General features: G+C 46.1%; 1 protein-coding gene and 1 long non-coding RNA gene across 5 annotated transcripts in view; one reads left to right on the top strand and one right to left on the bottom strand.

The window, feature by feature from the left end:
- The window catches only part of FAM110B (family with sequence similarity 110 member B), a 116,412-nt gene extending 114,920 nt beyond the window's left edge, over positions 1-1,492 (bottom strand). For 2 of the 3 annotated variants that reach the window (XM_032702679.1, XM_032702653.1), the window contains exon 1: positions 1,403-1,492. The gene's annotated coding sequence lies outside the window, so the exon portion shown is untranslated. Of the gene's footprint in view, positions 1-665; positions 965-1,402 lie in introns of those variants that run through there. The other variant, XM_032702662.1, reaches the window with a different exon arrangement.
- A 212-nt stretch (positions 1,493-1,704) lies between these two features.
- Positions 1,705-4,821, top strand: LOC116792100. 2 transcript variants are annotated; one of them, XR_004359001.1, is made up of 4 exons: positions 1,705-1,839; positions 2,257-2,379; positions 2,786-2,939; positions 3,687-4,821. It is a non-coding gene; the product is annotated as an uncharacterized LOC116792100 (long non-coding RNA). The 2 variants fall into 2 exon arrangements; XR_004359002.1 differs by lacking the exon at positions 2,786-2,939.
- Positions 4,822-6,879: the final 2,058 nt, after the last annotated feature.

A 6,879-nucleotide genomic window follows, 5' to 3' on the forward strand; every position in this document is an offset into this window, starting at 1 on the left:
TTAACATCAGACACAAGCCAAGCTGCACACCTCCTGTACACCACACACTGAGATCTGCCAGTAGGCTTCACACGCAGAACCAAGGAACAGTTACTTTATAAAGCCTGGCTACTATGGCACATTAGTACAAATGTGAAATAAATTATAAATGCCAAGTACCATATTAAAACAATACAGGTATTTTCCAAAAAGAAATGCTTGTATTTGATGAACTAAAGTGACCTTTGCAAAGCCAACCAACAAATCAGTGGCAGATTTACAAACAGAGCAAGTATTTACAGCTGAATGATAAAATAGTCTACATTAAAGATAAAAGCTATCTTGCTGCTTACAAAACACAACAGCATTGTCATTTCAAACACAACTGAGACATTTCATCCTTAAATATCTGAACACAGTATCTGCAGACTTCAAACACAAGCAAGGATCAACACGCAAATGACCATAAAATTCAAGTTTAAAGAAATTAATGCTATGATTCACTGGAGATGTTAATTTGCCAGTGACAGGTCTTTGAAAGTTTTAACCTTCCTCTCTGCACTACGAGCTGCCATATACACTGGACCCTTGGACACAATTCCATTCTTTTCCTCCTTTTCACAGAGGCCTTGTCTGAGAGAGGGAAGGGAGAAGGAAAAAAACCCCAACATGTTTAAGTATATTACCTTTGGATCAGCCTCCTCCCCTCGCCCAGTTAAAGTTTTCTTGAGGTCAGATTAGCACTCTGAAAGGAGAGCAGGCGCCGGCAGGCCCCGTGGCAGGCGGTGCTGTGACAGATGCGGGGCAGACCCAAGGGAGGCAGCCATGTGCTCAGCCCCGCATCCCCCGAAAGGGCATCCCGGGAGGAAGTTCTCACTTCGCACCGACCCGGGCAAATAACTCGGAGGAGTTCAACAGCTATCGCTTCCAGCAGCTTTCTCCTGGGCCATATGTTTTCCCCTGACATTAGCGAGGCATTTCAGAGGAGCCAAACCGCTCTACCCGCTCTGCCGCGGACCCGCTCGCCAGCTGGGGGTCGGAGCCGCCTCTCCCGGAGGCAGGGGAGAAGCCGGCCCGGCCGGCGAGGCACCCACCCGCGACACCCCACGGGGCTGCTCTCCGTCCCCGGAGGGAGCTGCCCGCCCGCCGACCCCCGGCGGCGAGGCAGGGCTGGGCTGGGCAGGGCTGGGCTGGGCGGCTCCTGCCGCAGCGCCCGGAGGGAGCGAGCCCCCCGCCCGTCCCCGGGGCAGCGCGGCGCCGCCAGCACCGCACCCCCGCCCGCGCCGGAGCCCCTTCGCCAGACGCCCGCCGGGGGTGGTAGTGGGGGTCCCGCCCGCCCCCGCTCCCCGGGGCCGCCCCCGGCCAGCGGGGGCACCGCTGCGGGACGGCGCCGCGCTCAGCCCCGAGCCGACGCCGCACTCACCGTCCTGGCCGGCGCGGCGCGGGAGCCTCCCGGAGAGGAGCGAGGCGAAGCCGCGGAGAAGCGCCAGGAGCCGGAGCCGAGAAAGCCGCCGCCGCCACCGCGAGGAGGAGGCGGAGGGGGCGGAGGATCGGCGGTGGAGGGGCGGGAACGGGCGCGGGGGCCGGACCGAGCCGCTCGCAGCCGCCCGCCCGCCGCGCAGCCGGCGCTTCCTCCCGGCCGCCGCCGGGCCGGGCTGGCGGGGCGGGGAGCTCCGAGCGGGCGGGATCGCCCCTTTTCCTGCCCGCGCCGCACAAAGGGGACCCGCCGCTGCTGCCTTTGTTCGGCCGAGCGGCGCCGGCAGGGGAGGGCGGTGGGTGGCAGGCTGGACGCTTCTCCCACACGAAGATTGTTCCTCCGCCACTGGCAGACACGGAGTAACTTCGCCGAAGTTAATTTATGTCTGTGATGAAAACCTCTTCACCTGTGCCAAGCGCTGCTCGGTATCCAGCACTGAAGTCAGCCTACGCGCGGTGCTTCAGCTGCCTGTTTATGCCTCAGGAGCTGACTCCTGTTAAATTAAGGGTGGGTGTTTTATTGCTTAGGGTAGATGGGATCGTGAAGACTGGTTTCTTAGCATTCTGTCCTTGGCAGCCACCAAGAACTACTGAAAAACGAGTTTCAGATGCACCTTTACCCCGTTGTCTGTGGTAGGTCACAGATCTTCTTTCAAACGTTACCACTCATTTGCCTATTGTTCTATTGTCCAGTTGCTCAGTGACCATTGAGGTACCTTTAAAAGCACTTTTTTCTTTTTTTTTTGATCATAGTGCTCTAATGCTCATCCTATAAACCTCTCCCAACCTTATCGATTTCAGACCTTCAGTTCAGGTACTTGAGGTCAACACAAGCAGCCCTGTCATGGCAGTTAAAAGGATAGAGGGAGGAGAATTTCCCCTCATTCACATCTCGCTTAGAAGAGACTGACAGACTTAAAAATGGTAAGTATGATGCCTTCTCTGAAGGGTAGCTAGATTTCAGCCATTTGTATAGAGGTGGAATGAGCAAAACAACTCATTACTGTATATTCACAAGGGACATTTTAAGAAGGCAGTAACAAAACTAGACTACTCTAGGGTTAAGACCAGATACAAACTTGATATGCTCTCTAACTGAGCAGCCCTCCTTAAAACTCTTTCCCTGTCACGTTCATTAAGCCCCAGCAGTTAAAAGATCCCACCCTGGAGCTCTTACTGTTTGCCCAGAGCTCAGCTTCCCAGACAGAGCGCTAATGTAGCACTGCTCCTTTGGTGCTAAGCCAGCTCCTCAAGTTTAGTACTAGACCAGGTTGCTTTTTTGTGCTCCAAAGAAGCAGGTGGTTTGTCAGTTCCCCTACCTATTGCCTAGACATTTTCTGTGTGGTCCATGAGATGCCCGGGGAAAGATACAGGTAATGTGAGGAAGGAGGGAAATGTGCAGCATGTGAGCTGTTCCACATCATCAAGGACCTTCTGCTTCCTAGATGTGGTAACATGGCAGCTTTAGAGAAAGAGAATCAAAAGTATGTGACTTTTAACCTTTGTTCCTGTAGCTGGGTGAGGGGGAGGAAATAAATTTTTTGTTTTGTCTTAAAATTAAAAAAGGATATGGTTTGGGGTAAAAAGTCTGAAAATATAAAACAATGTAATAAGCATGGAGAAGCCATCAGGCAGCCTTAAGTAAAGCCAGTGTGCTAGAGCTACATCATACATGCTAGGTACTATTGAGATCTGCTTGCTGCATTATGCACTAGGGACAGAAGCCAACCACCAGCCCCGTAGCTTCTGCTGAACAAACGCCCTGCCCACACGAAGGGTACTTAATTTGTTCAGTACACAGACACTCCACCTCGTGTGACCAACTTTTACTGGACATGCATTCTTTATTCTTTAGGCTGGATGTCTGTAGTAGGGAAGGAGTAGTAATGTAAAACTAGATAACTTGTTCTGGCCAGAAAACTTGTCAATTCCTAGTCAAAAGAGAGGTTTGTCAGTATTTTAACTTTAGATCAATGTACAAACATTTGCTAAAGCCTAGGCATATTTATAGTGGTTCTGCTGTGCCTTTAGTGACAAAACGAGGACTACAGAGTTGTGTCTTACAGTACTACGTGGTAAGTTTTTCACATCCAGGCATCATGTGATGGATAGCTTTACTAAATTATGCCGCACTGTGCAGCTGCTCCCTCTGGGAAGAAGTATGGAATTAAAGTCTCACCTTTTAATTTTAATATAACTACTAAAATATGGTCTTTGCTCTCACCATCAAGACAAGTGACAGCCCAGCCTCTGCCTCAGACAGAAGACCAACCCATTGAAGCAGTGGTGAGAGATCCTCTCACTGCAAGGCAAGCTGCAGCCATGAGCTCATCATGCACATCCATGGACTTCATCATTTTCCGTATCTCTCTAATGTAACCAGCACCCTGGCCTTAGGATGACATTTAGGGGTACCTTACATGATTATCCTTGTACACAAATCTATGCATTTTGAGATACTGATTTATAAATAAATAAGCATATAAACTCCTGATTTATAAATAATATCTAAAGTAAGAAACTAATTTTATAAACATGGTTATACCTGATTAAACTCCTCTGACTCAATAAGACTGCTCAATGGGAGTAAAAAATGTGCATAAGAAATTGTGTTGTCTGGAACTAGGTTAAGAACTTCTGGAAATGAATATAAAACTATTGTATTCAAGACTGATTTCTTCTTTATGCTTTCCAAAAAACATTATTATCAAATGCATTAATCTTGTCAGTCCATTAAAATATTTCACAACTTTTAAAAGGTGTTGAGATTAAAAAAATTAAACCCCCACCTATTGATAATAACTGTCTTTCTAAATCCATATTCTTATAAGACCTAATCAATAGGTTTACTCAGAAACAGCTGACACCACTTAAAACTGTGTTAATTAACACAGATTCTCAAGGTCCAGTTCTAATGGAGACAAGCTCTGTCCGCCTTTAACAGAGCCTCATTATTGTTCACGCTACTTGAATCTGCCATTAACAGTAAGTCTCCATCTCACAGCTGCTGCTAAACCTGTGGTCTGCTTGCATTCAAAGAGGATTTCAGTTGTATTTTGGCATGACATATGATATTCAGAATATCACCTGTAACTGTGAGTAAGAATGACTGAGCTGGTTATCTCTAAAATCCTGTCTGTGGAAAGTTTGGGCTTTGCATACATTCTCTTTATGTAAACTTATGTGTAAGGATTTAAAAATGCAGACTGCTGCCTGTATTACTGTGGCACTCAGATTGAATTAGGCACAGCAACTCAAATACTAAGTGGTGTAGCCTTCATCCCTGCCCCTACACCTGTGGGATGTATTTAGTTCTGAGGCCCTCCAGTCAGCTGACCAGGAGGTGTGAACTGGATCAGCAACAAGCTCAACAGACCAAGCTGTAACCTGCACCATCGCCTACATCTTCTAGTGTACTCAGCCTTGGTTAAATCCATTAGTGAGGCATGTGCATCATTTCAGATGGTCAACCTGATCTGCCTGCTCAGCCTATCCAGCCATCACCTCAGCCGAGGTGGAGATGAGATGGCTGGAAAAAAACACCACTTTAGCCATCAGCTGGATCAGTCCATACCTGCACGTTACTGAGCTGCATGAACACACTGAACAAAGCTCAGTGAGCAGTATTTCACAAAAAACTGGCTGAGTCCTCCATTTCCACCCCTCATGTATATCCATCTGCTTGCACAAGCTCTGTAGTCTTTGTGCACTGGACAGTATTATGTAAGTTTGGGGTTTTTTTTTTACTTTAATCATAAGCTTTGTAGAAAATGTGTAAGCAGTGTGTTAGTAGAGGCTGTAAATGGTGCAGGTATTTAGAAATGCTGGGAAAAGTACTTTCTCAGTATTGTTTGAAGCAGGGGACTGATGACAAAGGAGAAGTGTTAGTCATGCTAACCCATTCTTCTGGTGGTCAATAGTGTGGTGAAACAAACCAGAAACACCCTTCTCAGCTCCCTGAAGGTCTCAGCACTACTTAGAATGGTTTGTGCAAGAGACCCTTGTGTAAGAGACCCTTAAGATAATCTAGTTCCAGTCACCCTGCCATTAGCGGGGACACCTTCTACTAGAGCAGGTTGTTCAGAGCCCAGTCCAATCTGGTCTTGAAACTTCAAGGGATGGGAACCTGTTCCAGTGCCTCACCACCCTCATAGTGAAGAATTTCTTTCTTATCTAATCTAAACGTACTCTCAGTTTAAAGCCATTACTCTTGTCCTATCTTTAGGTCTTAGGAGGCTTTACTTATGAGATTGTTACAGCTGTTTATTTTCCAGTTTCGGAAGGCGTGTGGAGGAAATCCTAGCCAAAATTAAGGAACTGAAAGGTGTGAGGCCACAACTACATCACTTGACATCTTGCCTCAACCCATGCAATAAGAGAAATAAAGACATGTCTGCCCTTATTTCCTACATACACCTACTTAGAGAACACAAACCCATTAAAGCTGAGCCAGACAGTTATCAGTTCTTTAATTAGCTTGTCCTTTTAAGTGTCCCAGGAAGATTATTATAAGAAATACCATATGATTGCCCAAGAAGAAACGAGATATGCTTTTAAACACCCTTTATTACTAACATTGCATAAGCATTCCAACAATCAAATCTAACAGTTTGTTATCATAGTTCCAATCCCTTTGGCTTAGCAGCAGCAAAATGAATAGCATGTCATATCTCTTCTCAGCAAATAGCTGCCTGCCTTTGTAAACAAAACTGTCAAGACTGATTCTCCATACACATTTGCAAATTATACCCATTGGTTATGTGTCTTGCGGCATATTTAGTGTGCTGCCAAGGGAATGCTACCCTCACATTAGTTTTTTTATGTTACCAACACCATAATATCGTCAGGGAAAAATTGTAGGTACCTTGCAAACTATGGCTTAAATTCACAAATGTCTCCTACAGAACCCTGATGACAAACGTATTTATTAACTAGTTAAAACCATTCAAACCTAGCGGGTAAATGCACTTCAAGAGTGATTGCTTGATTGCTCCAATAAACAAGAATCATGCAACCTTATAGGAAGTGACTAAGTGACTATATACTTATTTTACTCCTGAACTTGTTATAGGTAGTAAGAAACTTTTAATTACAATCTCTGAACATTGTATTTTCTTTCTAGGTGTGTATTGGTAGTTACAAAACACGTTTTCACAGCGACAGGTGGTTTACTGTCCTTGCCCTCAGTTAAATCCATGAGTGAGAAGCGTATGTGATATCCTGGTATTCAGCCTGCTCAAAAGTGCAGAGCCCTCTGTCCTTATCCCCCCACACCAGCATTTTACTTCCTGTCTGACCACCAGGAATTCACTTCAATTCTTTGTCTCTGTTTAAATGTATGCAATATGATAATAATATTATTTACTTCAGGGAGGAGGAGAGTAAATTAGTTAATGTGTACCCTGTGCTCTAAGAATATGTAGC

The sequence above is a fragment of the Chiroxiphia lanceolata genome, chromosome 1, assembly GCF_009829145.1.
Source record: "Chiroxiphia lanceolata isolate bChiLan1 chromosome 1, bChiLan1.pri, whole genome shotgun sequence".
NCBI lineage: Eukaryota > Metazoa > Chordata > Aves > Passeriformes > Pipridae > Chiroxiphia > Chiroxiphia lanceolata.